At 46.6% G+C, this 19,933-nt stretch overlaps 4 non-coding genes and 14 pseudogenes across 4 annotated transcripts; all 18 read right to left on the reverse strand.

Moving 5' to 3' along the window:
* Window positions 1–128: 128 nt before the first annotated feature.
* On the reverse strand, window positions 129–247 carry LOC136762393 (5S ribosomal RNA). Its single transcript, XR_010820593.1, has one exon. It is a non-coding gene; the product is annotated as a 5S ribosomal RNA (ribosomal RNA).
* A 211-nt stretch (window positions 248–458) lies between these two features.
* Window positions 459–577, reverse strand: LOC136760606 (5S ribosomal RNA). Its single transcript, XR_010820226.1, has one exon. It is a non-coding gene; the product is annotated as a 5S ribosomal RNA (ribosomal RNA).
* Window positions 578–792: 215 nt separating this feature from the next.
* On the reverse strand, window positions 793–911 carry LOC136761888 (uncharacterized; annotated as a pseudogene).
* A 208-nt stretch (window positions 912–1,119) lies between these two features.
* Window positions 1,120–1,238, reverse strand: LOC136761675 (uncharacterized; annotated as a pseudogene).
* A 210-nt stretch (window positions 1,239–1,448) lies between these two features.
* On the reverse strand, window positions 1,449–1,567 carry LOC136761645 (uncharacterized; annotated as a pseudogene).
* A 211-nt stretch (window positions 1,568–1,778) lies between these two features.
* On the reverse strand, window positions 1,779–1,897 carry LOC136760809 (5S ribosomal RNA). The gene has a single exon (XR_010820290.1). It is a non-coding gene; the product is annotated as a 5S ribosomal RNA (ribosomal RNA).
* A 208-nt stretch (window positions 1,898–2,105) lies between these two features.
* LOC136761676 (uncharacterized) lies at window positions 2,106–2,224 on the reverse strand (annotated as a pseudogene).
* Window positions 2,225–2,434: 210 nt separating this feature from the next.
* On the reverse strand, window positions 2,435–2,553 carry LOC136762032 (uncharacterized; annotated as a pseudogene).
* A 217-nt stretch (window positions 2,554–2,770) lies between these two features.
* Window positions 2,771–2,889, reverse strand: LOC136761034 (uncharacterized; annotated as a pseudogene).
* Window positions 2,890–3,105: 216 nt separating this feature from the next.
* LOC136761631 (uncharacterized) lies at window positions 3,106–3,224 on the reverse strand (annotated as a pseudogene).
* A 216-nt stretch (window positions 3,225–3,440) lies between these two features.
* LOC136760819 (uncharacterized) lies at window positions 3,441–3,559 on the reverse strand (annotated as a pseudogene).
* A 221-nt stretch (window positions 3,560–3,780) lies between these two features.
* On the reverse strand, window positions 3,781–3,899 carry LOC136761824 (uncharacterized; annotated as a pseudogene).
* Window positions 3,900–4,114: 215 nt separating this feature from the next.
* Window positions 4,115–4,233, reverse strand: LOC136760851 (uncharacterized; annotated as a pseudogene).
* Window positions 4,234–4,447: 214 nt separating this feature from the next.
* On the reverse strand, window positions 4,448–4,566 carry LOC136761726 (uncharacterized; annotated as a pseudogene).
* A 209-nt stretch (window positions 4,567–4,775) lies between these two features.
* LOC136761677 (uncharacterized) lies at window positions 4,776–4,894 on the reverse strand (annotated as a pseudogene).
* A 215-nt stretch (window positions 4,895–5,109) lies between these two features.
* Window positions 5,110–5,228, reverse strand: LOC136761189 (uncharacterized; annotated as a pseudogene).
* Window positions 5,229–5,442: 214 nt separating this feature from the next.
* LOC136762501 (5S ribosomal RNA) lies at window positions 5,443–5,561 on the reverse strand. Its single transcript, XR_010820698.1, has one exon. It is a non-coding gene; the product is annotated as a 5S ribosomal RNA (ribosomal RNA).
* Window positions 5,562–5,776: 215 nt separating this feature from the next.
* LOC136762063 (uncharacterized) lies at window positions 5,777–5,895 on the reverse strand (annotated as a pseudogene).
* Window positions 5,896–19,933: the final 14,038 nt, after the last annotated feature.

Raw genomic sequence — 19,933 nt, forward strand, 5'->3', positions numbered from 1 at the left:
GGGAAAAATATCAGTGCAGCAAAGGGTGTTGAAAGTAGCCTAGTACGTGTACAATTCTTCAATTATATCTCCTCCAGACAGAAAGAGAGTATTAAGAGCTACGATGAAGTTACCCAGGAGACGTAAAAGGCTTGCAGCACCTGGTATTTCTCGGAGGTCTCCCATCCAAGTACTGACCAGGCCCTGCCCCGTTTAGCTTCCGAGATCTGACGAGATCGGGCGCGTTCAGGATGGTGTGGCCGCAAGCCGAGATGCCTGGCTGCATGATGTCTCTTAAAGGCTGGCGGGTATTGACGGAACTGCCAGCAAAAAAAAAAAAAGAAAAATAGAGGGAAATATACCAGTGCAGCAAAGGGTGTTGAAAGTAGCCGGGTACGTGTACAATTCTTCAATTATATCTCCTGGAGACAGAAAGAGAGTATTAAGAGCTACGATGAAGTTACCCAGGAGACGTAAAAAGCTTGCAGCACCTGGTATTTCCAGGAGGTCTCCCATCCAAGTACTGAGCAGGCCCTGCCCCGTTTAGCTTCCGAGATCTGACGAGATCTGGCGCATTCAGGACGGTGTGGCCGCAAGCCGAGAGGCCTGGCTGCATGATGTCTCTTAAAGGTTGGCGGGTATTGACGGAACTTCCAGCAAAAAAAAAAAAAAAAAAGAAAAATGGATGGAAAAATATCAGTGCAGCAAAGGGTGTTGACAGTAGCTGGGTACGTGTACAATACTTCAATTATAACTCCTCCAGACAGATAGAGAGTATTAAGAGCTACGATAAAGTTACCCAGGAGACGTAAAAGCTTGCAGCACCAGGTATTTCCAGGAGGTCTCACATTCATGTACCGACCAGGTCCTGCCCCGTTTAGCTTCCAAGATCTGACGAGATCGGGCGAGTTCAGGATGGTGTGGCCGCAAGCCGAGATGCCTGGCTGCATGATGTCTCTTAAAGGCTGGCGGGTATTGACGGAATTTCCAGCAAAAAAAAAAAAAAAAATGGATGGAAAAATATCAGTGCAGCAAAGGGTGTTGACAGTAGCTGGGTACGTGTACAATACTTCAATTATAACTCCTCCAGACAGATAGAGAGTATTAAGAGCTACGATAAAGTTACCCAGGAGACGTAAAAGCTTGCAGCACGAGGTATTTCCAGGAGGTCTCACATTCATGTACTGACCAGGTCCTGCCCCGTTTAGCTTCCGAGATCTGACGAGATCGGGCGCGTTCAGGATGGTGTGGCCGCAAGCCGAGATGCCTGGCTGCATGATGTCTCTTAAAGGCTGGCGGGTATTGACGGAACTGCCAGCAAAAAAAAAAAAGAAAAATAGAGGGAAATATACCAGTGCAGCAAAGGGTGTTGAAAGTAGCCGGGTACGTGTACAATTCTTCAATTATATCTCCTGGAGACAGAAAGAGAGAATTAAGAGCTACGATGAAGTTACCCAGGAGACGTAAAAAGCTTGCAGCACCTGGTATTTCCAGGAGGTCTCCCATCCAAGTACTGAGCAGGCCCTGCCCCGTTTATCTTCCGAAATCTGATATGATCGGGCGCGTTCTGGACGGTGTGACTACAAGCCGAGATGCCTGGCTGCATGATGTCTCTTAAAGGCTGGCGGATATTGACGGAACTTCCAGCAAAAAAAAAAAAAGAAAAATAGAGGGAAATATACCAGTGCAGCCAAGGGTGTTGAAAGTAGCTGGGTACGTGTACAATTCTTCAATTATATCTCCTGGAGACAGAAAGAGAGTATTAAGAGCTACGATGAAGTTACCCAGGAGACGTAAAAAGCTTGCAGCACCTGGTATTTCTAGGAGGTCTCCCATCCAAGTACTGACCAGGCCCTGCCCCGTTTAGCTTCCGAGATCTGACGAGATCGGGCGCATTCAGGACGGTGTGGCCGCAAGCCGAGAGGCCTGGCTACATGATGTCTCTTAATGGCTGGCGGGTATTGACGGAATTTCCAGCAAAAAAAAAAAAAAAAATGGATGGAAAAATATCAGTGCAGCAAAGGGTGTTGACAGTAGCTGGGTACGTGTACAATACTTCAATTATAACTCCTCCAGACAGATAGAGAGTATTAAGAGCTACGATAAAGTTACCCAGGAGACGTAAAAGCTTGCAGCACGAGGTATTTCCAGGAGGTCTCACATTCATGTACTGACCAGGTCCTGCCCCGTTTAGCTTCCGAGATCTGACGAGATCGGGCGCGTTCAGGATGGTGTGGCCGCAAGCCGAGATGCCTGGCTGCATGATGTCTCTTAAAGGCTGGCGGGTATTGACGGAACTGCCAGCAAGAAAAAAAAAGAAAAATAGAGGGAAATATACCAGTGCAGCAAAGGGTGTTGAAAGTAGCCGGGTACGTGTACAATTCTTCAATTATATCTCCTGGAGACAGAAAGAGAGAATTAAGAGCTACGATGAAGTTACCCAGGAGACGTAAAAAGCTTGCAGCACCTGGTATTTCCAGGAGGTCTCCCATCCAAGTACTGAGCAGGCCCTGCCCCGTTTAGCTTCCGAAATCTGATATGATCGGGCGCGTTCTGGACGATGTGACTATAAGCCAAGAGGCCTGGCTGCATGATTTCTCTTAAAGGCTGGCGGATATTGACGGAACTTCCAGCAAAAAAATAAAATAAAAAGAAAAATGGAGGGAAAAATATCAGTGCAGCAAAGGGTGTTGAAAGTAGCCTAGTACGTGTACAATTCTTCAATTATATCTCCTCCAGACAGAAAGAGAGTATTAAGAGCTACGATGAAGTTACCCAGGAGACGTAAAAAGGCTTGCAGCACCTGGTATTTCTCGGAGGTCTCCCATTCAAGTACTGACCAGGCCCTGCCCCGTTTAGCTTCCGAGATCTGACGAGATCTGGCGCATTCAGGACGGTGTGGCCACAAGCCGAGAGGCCTGGCTGCATGATGTCTCTTAAAGGTTGGCGTGTATTGACGGAACTTCCAGCAAAAAAAAAAAAAAAAAAAGAAAAATGGATGGAAAAATATCAGTGCAGCAAAGGGTGTTGACAGTAGCTGGATACGTGTACAATACTTCAATTATATCTCCTCCAGACAGAGAGAGAGTATTAAGAGCTACGATAAAGTTACCCAGGAGACGTAAAAGCTTGCAGCACTAGGTATTTCCAGGAGGTCTCTCATTCATGTACTGACCAGGTCCTGCCCCGTTTAGCTTCCGAGATCTGACGAGATCGGGCGCGTTCAGGATGGTGTGGCCGCAAACCGAGATGCCTGGCTGCATGATGTCTCTTAAAGGCTGGCGGGTATTGACGGAACTGCCAGCAAAAAAAAAAAGAAAAAAGAAAAATGGAGGGAAAAATATCAGTGCAGCAAAGGCTGTTGAAAGTAGCCGGGTACGTGTACAATACTTCAATTATATCTCCTCCAGACAGATAGAGAGTATTAAGAGCTACGATGAAGTTTCCCAGGAGACGTAAAAAGCTTGCAGCACCAGGTATTTCCAGGAGGTCTCCCATCCAAGTACTGACGAGGCCCTGCCCCGTTTGGCTTCCGAGATCTGACGAGATCGGGCGTGTTCAGGACGGTGTGGCCGCAAGCCAAGAGGCCGGGCTGCATGATGTCTCTTAAAGGCTAGCGGGTATTGACGGAACTTCCAGCAAAAAATTAAAAATAAATAAATAGAAAAATGGAGGGAAAAATATCAGTGCAGGACAGGGTGTTGAAAGTAGCCGGGTACATGTACAATTCTTCAATTATATCTCCTCCAGACTGAATGAGAGTATTAAGAGCTACGCTGAAGTTACCCAGGAGATGTAAAAAGCTTTCAGCACCTGGTATTTCCAGGAGGTCACCCATCCAAGTACTGACCAGGCCCTGCCTAGTTTCTCTTCCGAGATCTGACGAGATCGGGCGTCTTCAGGACGGTGTGGCCTCAAGCCAAGAGGCCTGGCTGCATGATGTGTCTTAAAGGCTGGAGGGTATTGATGGAACTTCCAGCAAAAAACAAAAGAAAAAAGAAAAATGGAGGGAAAAATATCAGTGCAGCAAATGGTGTTGACAGTAGCTGGGTACGTGTACAATTCTTCAATTATATCTCCTCCAGACAGATAGAGAGTATTAAGAGCTACGATAAAGTTACGCAGGAGACGTAAAAGCTTGCAGCACCAGGTATTTCCAGGAGGTCTCACATTCAAGTACTGACCAGGTCCTGCCCCGTTTAGCTTCCGAGATCTGACGAGATCGGGCGCGTTCAGGACGGTGTGGCCGCAAGCCGAGATGTCTGGCTGCATGATGTCTCTTAAAGGCTGGCGGGTATTGACGGAACTTCCAGCAAAAAAAAAAAAAAAAAGAAAAATGGATGGAAAAATATCAGTGCAGCAAAGGGTGTTGACAGTAGCTGGGTACGTGTACAATACTTCAATTATATCTCCTCCAGACAGATAGAGAGTATTAAGAGCTACGATAAAGTTACCCAGGAGACGTGAAAGCTTGCAGCACCAGGTATTTCCAGGAGGTCTCACATTCATGTACTGACCAGGTCCTGCCCCGTTTAGCTTCCAAGATCTGACGAGATCGGGCGAGTTCAGGATGGTGTGGCCGCAAGCCGAAAGTCCTGGCTGCATGATGTCTCTTAAAGGTTGGCGGGTATTGACGGAACTTCCAGCAAAAAAAAAAAAAAAAAATGGATGGAAAAATATCAGTGCAGCAAAGGGTGTTGACAGTAGCTGGGTACGTGTACAATACTTCAATTAAATCTCCTCCAGACAGATAGAGAGTATTAAGACCTACGATAAAGTTACCCAGGAGACGTAAAAGCTTGCAGCACGAGGTATTTCCAGGAGGTCTCACATTCATGTACTGACCAGGTCCTGCCCCGTTTAGCTTCCGAGATCTGACGAGATCGGGCGCGTTCAGGATGGTGTGGCCGCAAGCCGAGATGCCTGGCTGCATGATGTCTCTTAAAGGCTGGCGGGTATTGACGGAACGTCCAGCAAAAAAAAAAAAAAAAAAAAAAAATGGATGGAAAAATATCAGTGCAGCAAAGGATGTTGACAGTAGCTGGGTACGTGTACAATACTTCAATTATATATCCTCCAGACAGATAGAGAGTATTAAGAGCTACGATAAAGTTACCCAGGAGACGTAAAAGCTTGCAGCACCAGGTATTTCCAGGAGGTCTCACATTCATGTACTGACCAGGTCCTGCCCCGTTTAGCTTCCGAGATCTGACGAGATCGGGCGCGTTCAGGATGGTGTGGCCGCAAGCCGAGATGCCTGGCTGCATGATGTCTCTTAAAGGCTGGCGGGTATTGTCGGAACTGCCAGCAAAAAAAAAAAAAAAAGAAAAATAGAGGGAAATATACCAGTGCAGCAAAGGGTGTTGAAAGTAGCCTAGTACGTGTACAATTCTTCAATTATATCTCCTCCGGACAGATAGAGAGTATTAAGAGCTACGATGAAGTTACCCAGGAGACGTAAAAGGCTTGCAGCACCTGGTATTTCTAGGAGGTCTCCCATCCAAGTACTGACCAGGCCCTGCCCCGTTTAGCTTCCGAGATCTGACGAGATCGGGCGCATTCAGGACGGTGTGGCCGCAAGCCGAGAGGCCTGGCTGCATTATGTCTCTTAAAGGTTGGCGGGTATTGACGGAACTTCCAGCAAAAAAAAAAAAAAAAAAGAAAAATGGATGGAAAAATATCAGTGCAGCAAAGGGTGTTGACAGTAGCTGGGTACGTGTACAATACTTCAATTATATCTCCTCCAGACAGATAGAGAGTATTAAGAGCTACGATAAAGTTACCCAGGAGACGTAAAAGCTTGCAGCACCAGGTATTTCCAGGAAGTCTCACATTCATGTACCGACCAGGTCCTGCCCCGTTTAGCTTCCAAGATCTGACGAGATCGGGCGAGTTCAGGATGGTGTGGCCGCAAGCCGAGACGCCTGGCTGCATGATGTCTCTTAAAGGTTGGCGGGTATTGACAAAACTTCAAGCAAAACAAAAAAAAAAAAAAAAATGGATGGAAAAATATCAGTGCAGCAAAGGGTGTTGACAGTAGCCGGGTACGTGTACAATACTTCAATTATATCTCCTCCAGACAGAAAGAGAGTATTAAGAGCTACGATGAACTCACCTAAAGGATTATTAGGAACACCATACTAATACTGTGTTTGACCCCCTTTCGCCTTCAGAACTGCTTTAATTCTACGTGGCATTGCTTCAACAAGGTGCTGAAAGCATTCTTTAGAAATGTTGGCCCATATTGATAGGATAGCATCTTGCAGTTGATGGAGATTTGTGGGATGCACATCCAGGGCACGAAGCTCCCGTTCCACCACATCCCAAAGATGCTCCATTGGGTTGAGATCTGGTGACTGTGGGGGCCAGTTTAGTACAGTGAACTCATTGTCATGTTCAAGAAACCAATTTGAAATGATTCGACCTTTGTGACATGGTGCATTATCCTGCTGGAAGTAGCCATCAGAGGATGGGTACATGGTGGTCAAAAAGGGATGGACATGGTCAGAAACAATGCTCAGGTAGGCCGTAGCATTTAAACGATGCCCAATTGGTACTAAGGGGCCTAAAGTGTGCCAAGAAGACATCCCCCACACCATTACACCACCACCACCAGCCTGCACAGTGGTAACAAGACATGATGGATCCATGTTCTCATTCTGTTTACGCCAAATTCTGACTCTACCATCTGAATGTCTCACCTCTTTTTCCTATTTGTAGTGGAGATGAGTGGTACCCGGTGGGGTCTTCTGCTGTTGTAGCCCATCCGCCTCAAGGTTGTACGTGTTGTGGCTTCACAAATGCTTTGCTGCATACCTCGTTTGTAACTAGTGGTTATTTCAGTCAAAGTTGCTCTTCTATCAGCTTGAATCAGTCGGCCCATTCTCCTCTGACCTCTTGCATCAACAAGGCATTTTCGCCCACAGGACTGCCGCATACTGGATGTTTTTCCCTTTTCACACCATTCTTTGTAAACCCTAGAAATGGTTGTGCGTGAAAATCCCAGTAACTGAGCAGATTGTGAAATACTCAGACCGGTCCGTCTGGCACCAACAACCATGCCACGCTCAAAATTGCTTAAATCACCTTTCATTCCCATTCAGACATTCAGTTTGGAGTTCAGGAGATTGTCTTGACCAGGACCACACCCCTAAATGCATTGAAGCAACTGCCATGTGATTGGTTGATTAGATAATTGCATTAATGAGAAATTGAACAGGTGTTCCTAATAATCCTTTAGGTGAGTGTATATGTATGTATTTGTATGTATGTCCAATTGCTTTGACAATACAAATGAAATGAATTGAGAGAGAGAGAGAGAGAGAGAGAGAGAGAGAGAGAGAGGAATATGAGCTCCTAAAAAACATTTGTTTTTATACATAAGCGGATTTAATTTGTGATTTACAAATGAATATATAGCACTATAAACATACACAGAAGACATGGAATAGAAATTCAGAAGAAAAAGTATTCAAAAAATAATAATTTTAAGAGAAACACAAAAAGAAGAAAGCAGAGAGACAGTTCAGGAAGAAAAGTCAGAAAAGAAAAGCTGAAGACAAGAATTGGAGGTAAGAGACAAAAAATTAAACAAAAAAATATGTATTAATAAAATAAATAAGCATTCTCAGTAGTTGACTCAGCCAATGAAAATGCAGAGCTCCGATTTGAATAGAGTGACAGTAGGAGAGAGCCCAACTGCCACTGAGACTGATAGAAATCTATCGAACAGCAGTCTGACTGCAGAGCTGCCTTTTGAAATCCGATACCCTGAAGACATTCGCTCTGCACAGGCTAAGAAGGACTACAAACAAGCTGTGATGAGAGCATCTCCTGAGACCCTCATCCTAGACTACACCGGTAAAGGAGAAAACAGGGTCAAGAACAATCTACTGTTCTACACCGCCTTTCACAAAACCCTGTGCCAGACATACCCCAATAACAACAAGAGGGGCATTAGCAGAGGCAGGCAGATCTCAGTGCTGGTAGAGAAAGACACAGACATTGTGATGCTCACTTTTAATGTATACCACAACGGGACCATCATGGTGCAGGGCAGCGAGAGCAGCCTGGACCAATTAGCTCTCGGCTTCCACACCTCAAAGCAGCAGACTGAGGTAGAGAAACAAGAGCCAGAGCCGGCCACCCTGCAGTCTGCCCCCAGCCACACGGAGCCAGACAGTGCCCCATCTCCCACAGACTGCCCCCCTGTCTCCCCAAAACTCTCCAGCAACATTAAAACACTAAAGGAATGCCTATCAGTGCTGGAGCTGGAGTTTGCGGAGTTCAGGGAGCAGACCTTGAGCACCCTGGCCCAGACCTCCTTGTGTGATCAGCTCCGGGATGAGATGCACAGACTAAAGATGCAGCACAAGGCTGAGATCCATGAGCTGAGAGCAGCAGTGAGAGACCTGGAGGAGCAGAGCCAAACCCTGAGGACGGAGCTGCGCAGAGCGAGGGAGGAGCTGACCTGGACACCCCAGCACAGCTAGCTGAGGAGCCTGCAGAGCCAGCTGGAGGAGCTAAGAGAGGAGCTACACATCACTGGAGCACAGAGACTGCACTGCACTGACCCCACAACACCTCCAACCCCTGACGCACCCACTGATCCACCCACACTCCCCACCACTCCTGACACACCCACTATCACCAGACCTGCCACTAATACACAACCCCCTGAAACGCCACTCCCCCAAAACACACCCGCTGCCCCCACCACTCCCGACGCAAACCCGGAGTGGCAGGTCAACGCAGAGGTGGTCATTCTGAGCGAATCCAATGGGAAGTTCCTGGTTGAGAGGCGCCTCTTCCCTGGGCGAAAAGTGAAAAAGCTTTGGTGCTCCACAGCACAGAGAGCCCTGGAGCTGCTCTCCAAGAGGAGGCTTTGCCAAGTCAAACACATCCTCATCCACACCGGCACTAACGACCTGAGTGCCCGCAGGGGCGATGTGGCCTCAGCCCTGAGACAGGTAGCAACGAAAGCCACAGAGGAATTCCCAACTGCCAAAATTTCCATCTCCACACTGCTGCCCCGCACAGACGTGCCCCTGCACATCATCCAGGCCATCAACGCAGAAGTGTCCCGAAGATGTGCCCTCCTCCCCAACGTCCACCTGGCACACCACTGAGACATCCAGCCACATCACCTGTATGACCACGTCCACCTCAACAAGACGGGTGTGAGGATCATCTCAAAGGTCCTCAAGGACACAACCCTGGGCCGAAACCCCACACACCCCCACCTCGAGACCAGGAGCAAACCCCCCAGCCCCCGGCCACATCCCCAGCCACCGGCTCCACCCCAGCCCCAGCCCCTGAGACCCCGCGGCCCCATCCCCCACCCCCCCATCCCCAGAGGGCCCGTCCAGCACAGCAGAGCGGACAGCCGGGGACCAGCACAGCCACACAGCCACGCAGCAGCGGCTTCCAGAGCCTGGAGGCCCGATGCTGCCCAGCTGGCCCAGATAAGGCAACTCCTCAGTGTCATCTGTTCCACACTGCTGAGTTAACTGAGCCTCAACACACATATATATGGTTGTGGAGATGGAGAGTAAGAAAAAATGTGATTTAATTATTCTGATATTTTGATGCAAACATAAAATCTTTGAGTGATTATTATGTATATCCATATATAATTATTAATAGTAATATAATATCAGTTGTAGACCACAAATTAAACTTTCTTATGTAGAAGAGACAAGTATAATAAAATATATTAACATGTCCTTTAAAATAAGCAGTTGGAATATGCAGGGTTTACGCTCCTCAACTTTTGGAATGAAGAGCACAGGCCCTGAACTGATCAACACTGTAAATAGTTCAGATGTTTTCATTCTTGTAGAGACTTGGTGCTGTGCAGATATGTCTATACACTGGATGGATACAATGGATACAGGGAGCTGATTGTGCCCTCCTATAAAAAACCCAAAGTCAGGTGTGGCAGGGCCTCGTGGGGGATTATCGTGTGGTACAGGGAGGAGCTCCGAGCAGCCCTATGCCCAGTACAGAGAGGAGACACACACCTGTGGATGAAAATCAGAAAAGACACCCTACAAAATAACACAGATATATACCTATGTGCAATTTATATGCCACCCGCAGACTCCCCCTACTATAATGAGGAAGGCTTTCATGAGCTTCAAAACGAAATCTGCCACTTCCAGACCCTGGGCTCTGTACTGCTGTGTGGCGATCTCAATGCCAGGACTGGCAGAGAGATGGACTACATCAATACAGAGGGGAACACACACCTGTTCGGAGACTCCCCGCTGTGCCACACACACACCTCCACACTGACACAGCCACGACAGCGTGGTAAACAAGAGCAGGAAGCAGGTAGTGCGCCTATGTAAAAGCCTGGGTCTATATATCATCAATGGCAGGACCAGGGGGTACTCTCTGGGGAGATTCACATACTGCTCGGCTCTGGGCAGCAGTGTGGTGGACTACGCCATAACTGACCTGGACCCACAAGCCAACAATGCGTTTATAGTCAGACAACAATCTCCACTATCAGACCACAGCCAAATAACACTTTACCTAAAAAGATCAGCGCAGCCACAAGTCAGAGCCAAACTTCCCACAAAACTGGTCTCCCTGCCACCCAGTTAGAGATGGTCAGAGCCCAGCACAGAGAACTACACAAGAGCCCTGAATAGTGATGAGATTGAAAACATGTTAGACAGATATCAATCCTCACACTATCAAATAAACCAAAACGGAATAAACTCAGCCACCAAAACACTGAATGAAATATTTGAGAGACTGGCTTTAAAATCAAACATTAAAACAATTAAAAACCAAAATATGAAATCGTCTAAAAGAAAAAAAGAACAGTGGTGTGACCAGGAGTGTGAAACTTCTAGGAAACACCTGAGACATCTCTCCAACACTAAACACAGAGAGCCCGACAACCAGGAGGCTCGCCTCAGCTACTGCCAGGCCCTGCGGCACTACAAGCAACTCCTCAGTAAGAAAAAAGACCACTATATGGGCAGAATAAATACCCCAAAAACAAAAAATGAAATACCAATTCAAAATGGAGAAATCTGGAAAACACACTTTACCAAAATGTTGAAAACAATCCAAAGCCAGAACAGGTTAAAATATTAAAAAACCTAAATAAATTGGAAGAAATCATTAAGAATAACCAAAATCCCTTAGATAACCCATTTACAATACAGGAACTAAAACATCAACTCAAAATCCTCAAACCCAGGAAAGCCAGCGGCCCCGACAGCATCAGCCCTGAGATGCTGAAGCACAGCAGCCCGCAGCTGCAGGAGGCTCTGCTCAAACTCTTTAACCTGGTGCTGAGAGCCGGGTGTTTCCCTGAGGTCGGGAATCAAGGATTGATCACCCCGATTTTTAAAAGTGGAGACAAATTAGACCCCAATAACTACTGGGGCAGCTGTGTGAGCAGTAACCTGGGGAAGGTGTTCTGCAGTATCATCAACGCCCAGATACTGGCCTTCCTTACCAAGCACAGTGTCCTGAATAAGAGTCAGATTGGCTTCCTACCAAAACACCGCACAACCGATCATATTTACACTCTACACACCCTCATAAATAAATATACCCAAAACAATAAAGGAAAAATATTTGCCTGTTTTGTAGACTTTAGAAAGGCATTTGACTCAATCTGGCACAAGGGATTATTTTATAAACTTCTACAGAGTGGTGTAGGGGGTAAAGTTTATGACATCATTAAATCAATGTATTCTGAAAACAAATGCGGAGTTCAAATTGGCAACTCAAGAACAGAGTTCTTCACTCAGGGGCGGGGAGTGAGACAGGGCTGCAGTCTGAGTCCAACACTGTTCAACATCTACATCATCGAGTTGGCCACAGTGTTGGAGCAGTCTGACGCCCGCAGCCTAACTCTCCATGACACAGAGATCAAGTTCCTGCTCTATGCAGACGACCTGGTGCTGCTGTCGCCCACAGAGCAGGGGCTTCAGCAGAACCTGGCGCTGCTAGAGCAGTACTGTCAGAAATGGGCCCTGGCAGTCAATCTGGACAAGACCAGAGTTATGGTTTTCCAGAAAAAAGCCCCATCTCAGGGAAACAGGTACCGCTTCACTCTGGGCAGCACTGGATTAGAGCACTGCACCAGATACAACTACCTTGGCCTGACCATCAGTGCGTCAGGGAGCTTCAGCCTGGCTATAAACGCATTAAAAGACAAGGCACGCCGGGCATTTTATGCCATAAAGACACAATTTGGGAAAACAACAATACCAATAACTATTTGGATTAAAATATTAAACTCCATCATCCAACCAATCCTGCTATATGGGAGCGAAGTGTGGGGTCCCCTCATGAACCTCAATAACAACAATTGGGACAAAAGCCCCATGGAAATATTCCACCTAGAATTTAATAAAAACATCTTACACGTACACAGAAACGCCCCCACGGCTCTGAGGCTCACAGAGCCCGAACACACAATGACCAAAACAACAACAATTGGGAAAATTGACATGTACCTGAAAAGCAAATACACAAAAGATTAGAGACACGAATTAGAATTACAAAACAAATTGGAATGCTACCGGGCCCTGAATAGAAACATTACATTGGCTGAATACTTAAAAATCCAAAATATAAAAGAGAGACAAAATCTAACTAAATACAGGCTCAGTGACCACAGCCTCGCCATTGAAAAAGGCCGCTACAGAAAATTCTGGGTTGCCAGAGAAGAGCGGCTGTGCAGCCAGTGTGACCTAGGGGAGGTCGAAACACAGGCGCATTTCCTGCTGTCCTGCCCTAAATACACAAAAATCAGGGAGACATACTTTAAAATATTAAAAATGCATATCCCTGAGTTCAGCATGATCCCCGATTGCTGCAAACTCCCCGTCCTGCTGGGAGAGGAGGAGCGCACTGCCTTCTTAGCAGCGCAATATGTATCCACCTGCCACAGCCTGCGAGACAGTGTGTAGACACCAGCCTGTGGCACTCCATTTGCAAAACAAAATAAAAACAGTGATTTTTCTGATGTCATGACACAAATTTTGATACAAACAACAAATATGGTTTATATCCTACTTAATTTTATTTCAATGTGTACTATATTTGTTCCACTGAATCTTGTATTGCAATGTTTTGTCTTGATTGATAGAACATTTGTATCTGCTTTGGCAATATTGTGATAGATCATGCCAATAAAGAACCTTTGAATTGAATTGAAATGAATTGACAGACAGACAGACACACGCACACACACACACACACACACACACACACACACACAGAGCCAGCCAGCCAGACAGCCAGCCAGCTCAGCCATGACATCACGAGCCTCTCTCAGCTGACTGCTATGACATCACAGAGCACGTACATTCCATTGCTTGCCGTCTGTCAACCACTCAGTCACTGCCAGCCAGACTGGCTGGCTGGCTGGATGGGGGGGCTGCTTGCTGCTGCTGCGTATCTTAGCAAGCTAATTTGCCTGACCGGCCTTCCTACTCCTATGCCCAAATGCCCACCTAAGCCTCGTTTGTAATGCATGTCATTGTATTTCAAAAAGGAATCTGGAAATAGTAAACCTATTTTCTTTATTTGAATGTATTAAAGATCACATTTTATTACATTTTCTTTTTCTGTACTTCATTACATTATATTGAGATTCATAATTCTATTATTTATTTTCCGTATGTATGTATGTATGTATTATTGTATGGAAGGAAAGTTAGAAATTATTTTCTCAAACCTGTTTTTCTCTCTTGTATACTTAAGAAAGATAAGGTCAAGCTAGAAGGTCAGGAGGCCATAAGGTAGTTTGATTTCTGTTTGTTATTTACGATGAGAACCTTGGAGACAATGTCAAACGGTATGACCTACGTGCCTGTTCCTTAAAACCATGTGTAGATCTATGAACTCTGTTCTATAATGAAATATGTTCTGCTTAGTTAGCCTTTAAGATAACATAGTAATGATTTTCTAGCATGTATGTATGTATGTATGTATGTCCAATTGCTTTGACAATGAATTGAATTGAGAGGGAGAGAGAGAGAGAGAGAGAGAGAGAGAGACAGACAGACTGACAAACACAAACAGACACACACACACACACACACAGCCAGCCAGCCAGCTCAGCGATGACATCACAAGCCTCTCTCAGCTGACTGCTATGACATCACAGAGCATGAACATTCCGTTGCTTGCCGTCTGTCAACCACTCAGTCACTGCCAGCCAGACTGGCTGGCTGGCTGGATGGGGGGGCTGCTTGCTGCTGCTGTGTACCTTAGCAAGCTTATTTGCTTGACCGGCCTTCCTACTCCTCTGCCCACATGCCCACCTATGCCCGATCTGCTGTTCACCTGGATCACAGCTCCGCCCCAACAAGGCAGATCCTCCCAAAAATGGTACAAACTGATCCACGTTCCCCTCCACGGAAAGCTTTAGCCCAAAATAAGGGACACATTCTGCCCAATATGTCAGCGCCAACCACAGCCTGAGGGACACAGTGACACACGAGCACCGGCTGTAAATATAATGTAAATACTCGTTTGTAATGCATGTCATTGTATTTCAAAAAAGGAATCTGGAAATGGTATACCTATTTTCTTTATTTGTATGTATTAAAGATCACATTTTATTACATTTTCTTTTTCTGTACTTCATTACATCTTATTGTGATTCATAATTCTATTATTTATTTTCCGTGTATATGTATGTATGTATGTATTGTGACAAACCAAGGGGCAGGGTCATACATGGCAGATATGTCAGGCCAGGTCTGCTGCAAGGTGTGTACTCTAGGGTAGAATACCGACCCTAGGCAACTACACTCCCCAGAAACCCTCAGGCAGCCATTCTAGCACCTAATGTGGTCACTTGGTGTTACTTCCTCAATTATTCACCAGGTATATAAGGCGGGCCTGAGAGAGAGAGAAGTGAGAGACAATAGGGTGAGTTATCTGGAAAACAGAGGTAGCTCATAAGGAGAAAGCCAAGACTTATTTATTCCAGACTTTGTTTAAAATAGAATGATTATGTAAGATTAGTTACAACTCCAGTGTGAGTTAGGTTTTGTTTTCAGATTTGTTTTGTTTGAAGTAAACATACAGGCACAGCCCTGTATTTGCAACCTCCTCCCTGGGTCATGACTGGTTTTTACTCCTAAGAAGATCACAGAGAAGACCCGCACATGTGTACAGCCAAGGCGTTTTGTCACATTTGGTGTAGAATGCGGGCAGCACCTCATGAAACCCAGACTGGCTGAGTGAATTTTTTTATCCAAAAAAAAAAAACTACAGGCTGTAATAGCCCAACAGGAAGCGACCAGGGTGCAGCAGGTGGCTCACCAGGATGCTATGCGGATGCATCAGGAAGCACTGCAGGTCCAGCATGATACAAATAAAATGTTTAGAGTGCAGGAAAAGGTGACTAAAGAGCTGAAAGAGAGTGTTGAAGCACTTGCAACCAGGATTGGGCCACAGGGGGCTGCAACCTATTCCACTCCCCGCACCAATCACTTTCTGCAGAAAATGACAAAACAGGACGATGTTGAGGCCTTCCTTATGACCTTTGAGAGGACAGCGGAGAGAGGGATGGCCAAAAGATTCCTGGGCAGGGCTTGTGGCACCTTATCTGGCAGGGGATGCACAGAAAGCGTACTTTGATCTGGAGCTGAAGGACGCCCAGGACTATGATAAATTGAAAGCGGAGATAATGACCCGATTGGGCGTGACCACCGCAGTGAGGGCACATCGGTTTCAGCAGTGGGCCTACCAACCAGGACAACCAATCTGAACGCAGATGTTTGATCTGATCCATCTGGCCAGGAAATGGCTACAGCCAGAGGTCCATTCATCAGCTGAGGTGGTGGAGGCCATAGTCCTTGACAACTACCAACGCTGTTTGCCCAAGGACGTTCGACGCTGGGTTGGCCAGAATGAGGTGCTGTCCGCTGACACCTTGGTGGCCATTGTAGAGCGGTTCTATACAGCCGGAGCAGCAGAGCATGTACCGGAGGTTAAAAACTCGTTCCCCAGGCCATGACGAACCAGCGGACCGGGTAAGATGGTTCCAAAGTACTCTGGGAAACATGACGCGCTGGGTTGGAAGAAAAGAGCAAGACTGGGGGGGGCAAAGGTGGGGCCTAAAGCCGAGACTAAGGGTTATAGGGGGTCACCATCACAACCAATTGTCTGCTACAATTGTGACAAAGTAGGACATATTGCGGCCCACTGCCCAGGTAGAGAGGAACCAATGCAATGTAATGTGTGTGATATGGGGAAAGAGAAACCGGTATTTTATGCCTGCCCTGTTGGGACGGATGTTTTCATAGGCGGAGTACCTAATCCAAAACACATGTGTACAGTGATAGTCGATGAGAAAGAAGTGGCTGCTCTACTCGACTCTGGCAGTATGGTTACACTGGTCACAGAAAAATTAGTAGCGACCAACAAGCTGGATAGACATCAGGAGCTCAGTATCACATGCACACATGGTGACACACGCCCCTATCCCACAGCCCTTGTAAACATACAGACAGAGGCCGGGAAACTAGATTACGAAGTCGGTGTGGTACCCAACATGCCATATGATGTGATACTGGGACGATATTTTCCTAATTTTGGAAAACTAGATAGAAAACATAGTAAATTGGAAATGCACACTGAAAACTGTAAGCCAGAAGTTGCCTCGATCCCACAACTAGAGCTAAAAGTAGACCTGGTTCCAGTTGAGTCGACAGTGAAGGTTTTGGTTGGGGAAAATTAAACTGAAAACATAGGGGTGGAATGTAGTGACGTAGATGACCCTATGGAGGGTGAGGAACCCAGCACTAGCAGGGTGGGTGAGAATCCATTCATAGAGACCCCTGAAGCTGACAATGTAGAAGTGTCAGTGTTAGAGGGACTCCCCACTGATTTTGGCAGCGCACAGGTGCGAGATCTCACTCTACACTATGCTAAAGAAAATGTGAAGGTAGTAAATGGGACCCCTATGACTACTGCAGACCCGCCAACAGCTTATCCTTATTTTATGGTAAAAAATGACCTATTGTACCGTGTAAATAAGATAGGGGTGGACATTGTGGAGCAATTGCTAGTTCCCACCCCATTCAGACGAACAGTTCTCAATCTGGCACATGGGCATATCCTGGGGGGACATCTGGGGATGGACAAAACCAAGGATAGACTCCTGAGGAGGTTTTACTGGCCAGGCGTACATGCAGACGTGACAGAACATTGTAGCTCATGTCCTGAATGTCAACTACATGCTCCTAAACCAGCCTTCAGAAGCCCACTGGTCCCTTTGCCCATCATAGAGACCCCCTTTGCTAGGATAGCTATGGATGTGGTGGGACCTCTCCCGAAATCAGCCAGAGGGCATCAGTATATACTGGTTATTTTGGATTATGCCACCAGGTACCCAGAAGCCATTCCACTGCGGACCATGGCTTCAAAAGGTATTGCAAAAGAGCTAATGTTGATGTGTAGTAGGGTGGGGATACCGAGGGAGATATTAACAGATCAGGGCACACCCTTTATGTCTAAGGTTATGACCGATCTGTGTAAATTGTTGCAGGTTAAGCAGTTGAGAACATCAGTCTACCACCCACAAACAGATGGGTTGGTTGAGAGATTTAATAGGACCCTGAAGTCCATGCTAAGAAAGGTAATCGATAAGGATGGGAAAAATTGGGAATTCATGCTGCCCTACTTGATGTCTGCCATTAGGGAAGTCCCACAGGCTTCCCTGGGCTTTTCGCCTTTTGAACTGTTATATGGGAGGCACCCCAGGGGGATATTAGACATAGCCCGTGAAACGTGGGAACACGATTCCACTCCTTTCCGGAGTGTAGTCGAGCACATCAATGCTATGCAAGAGAGAATAGCCACAGTCACTCCCATTGTGAGAGAGCACCTAAGGCAGGCACAGGAACACCAACAATTCGCCAGGCTACACTGAGGGTGTTCCAGCCTGGTGATAGGGTGTTGGTGTTGGTTCCCACTGTAGAATGTAAATTTCTGGCTACGTGGATGGGACCTTATGAGATTATAGAGCGAATACGGGAAGTGAACTATAAGGTTCAGCAACCCGGCCGCCGACCCCCAGAACAAATATATCATGTCAACTTAATAAAAGCCTGGAAGGACAGGGAAGTGTTGATGTTGACTTACCCCCCTCAGCCACTAGGGACACCGAAGGTGAATATTGCAGCTGCCTTGTCACCTGACCAGTTGAAGGAGGTGAACGACTTGATAATACGTAATAGGGAAGTTTTCTCAGGCATACCGGGGCGTACCCATTTAGTCTCTCACAACATTGTGTCTCTCCCAGGAAAGAAGGTAAATATGAGGCCTTACAGGGTACCAGAAGCTCGCAGGAACACTATTAGAAATGAGGTTAAGGAAATGCTGGAGGCAGTGGTTATTGAAGAATCCCACAGTGAGTGGTCCAGCCCTATAGTCATGGTTTCCAAACCTGATGGCTCCTGGAGATTCTGTAATGATTTTAGAAAGGTTAATGAAATTTCAAAGTTTGATGCATACCCAATGCCCCGAGTAGATGAATTGTTAGAGAATATTGGGAATGCTCGCTATATTTCAACTATTGACTTAGCCAAGGGCTACTGGCAGATTCCCTTGACCCCGGGTGCCAAAGAAAAAACAGCCTTTGCAACCCCAGATGGTCTGTTTCACTACACAGTGATGCCCTTTGGCCTGCATGGTGCTCCTGCCACCTTTCAAAGGTTGATGGACCACATACTTAGACCACACAGGACGTATGCGGCAGCATATTTAGATGATGTGGTCATTCACAATCCAGATTGGGAATCACATTTGTCTCAGCTCCAAGCGGTATTGGATTCAATACATGCAGCAGGCCTGATGGCTAATCCAACCAAATGCAATTTGGGGTTGGAAGAGGCCAAATACTTGGGCTATACAGTAGGGAGGGGTATGGTGAAACCCCAAATATCCAAGGTTGAAGCCATAAACTCTTGGCCTAGGCCTGTCAATAAAAAGCAGGTTAGGGCATTTTTAGGGTTAACTGGGTATTACCGGAGGTTTATTCCCAACTATGCTACCTTAGCGGCCCCTCTGACTGATATGACTAAGGCTACAGAACCCAATATGGTTAGATGGGGTGATACAGCAAACCGGGCTTTCCGGAGCCTACAGGAGGCGCTCTGCCGCAACCCCGTTTTAATGGTACCTGACTTTCAGAAAGAATTTATAGTCCAGACGGACGCCTCTGAGGTGGGGATCGGAGTGGTTTTGTCCCAAAGAATGGGTGATCACGAACACCCGGTGTTGTTCCTTAGCAGAAAGTTGGAATCCAATGAAATAAATTATTTGGTAGTTGAAGAAGAATGTTTGGCAGTGAAGTGGGCTTTGGACAGTCTTCGATACTATTTGTTGGGCAGGCACTTCACCCTGATCACTGACCATGCCCCCCTCACTTGGATGCATCGTTCGAAAGACAGGAATGCCCGTGTGATGAGGTGGTTTTTGAGTCTCCAACATTTTCATTTCACCCTGCAGCACAGGCCAGGGAAGGCCATGGGGAATGTTGATGGGCTGTCCCGGGTGCATGCTTTTTTGCGGCTGTCGCTCGACCTATGGGGTCGCAGCTGGGGGGGAGGATGTGGGACAAACCAAGGGGCAGGGTCATACATGGCAGACATGTCAGGCCAGGTCTGCTGCAAGGTCTGCACTCTAGGGAAGAAAACCGACCCTAGACAACTACACTCCCCAGAAACCCTCAGGCAGCCTAATGTGGTCACTTGGTGCTACTTCCTCAATTATTCACCAAGTATATAAGGCGGAAAGATAGAGTCAAGCTAGAAGGTCAGGCCAGAAGCTAGTTTGATTTCTGTTTGTTATTTACGATGAGAACCTTGGAAACAATGTCAAACGGTATGACCTACGTGCCTGTTCCCTAAAACCATGTGTAGACCTATGGACTCTGTTCTATAATGATATATGTTCT

Source organism: Amia ocellicauda, chromosome 10, assembly GCF_036373705.1.
Source record: "Amia ocellicauda isolate fAmiCal2 chromosome 10, fAmiCal2.hap1, whole genome shotgun sequence".
NCBI lineage: Eukaryota > Metazoa > Chordata > Actinopteri > Amiiformes > Amiidae > Amia > Amia ocellicauda.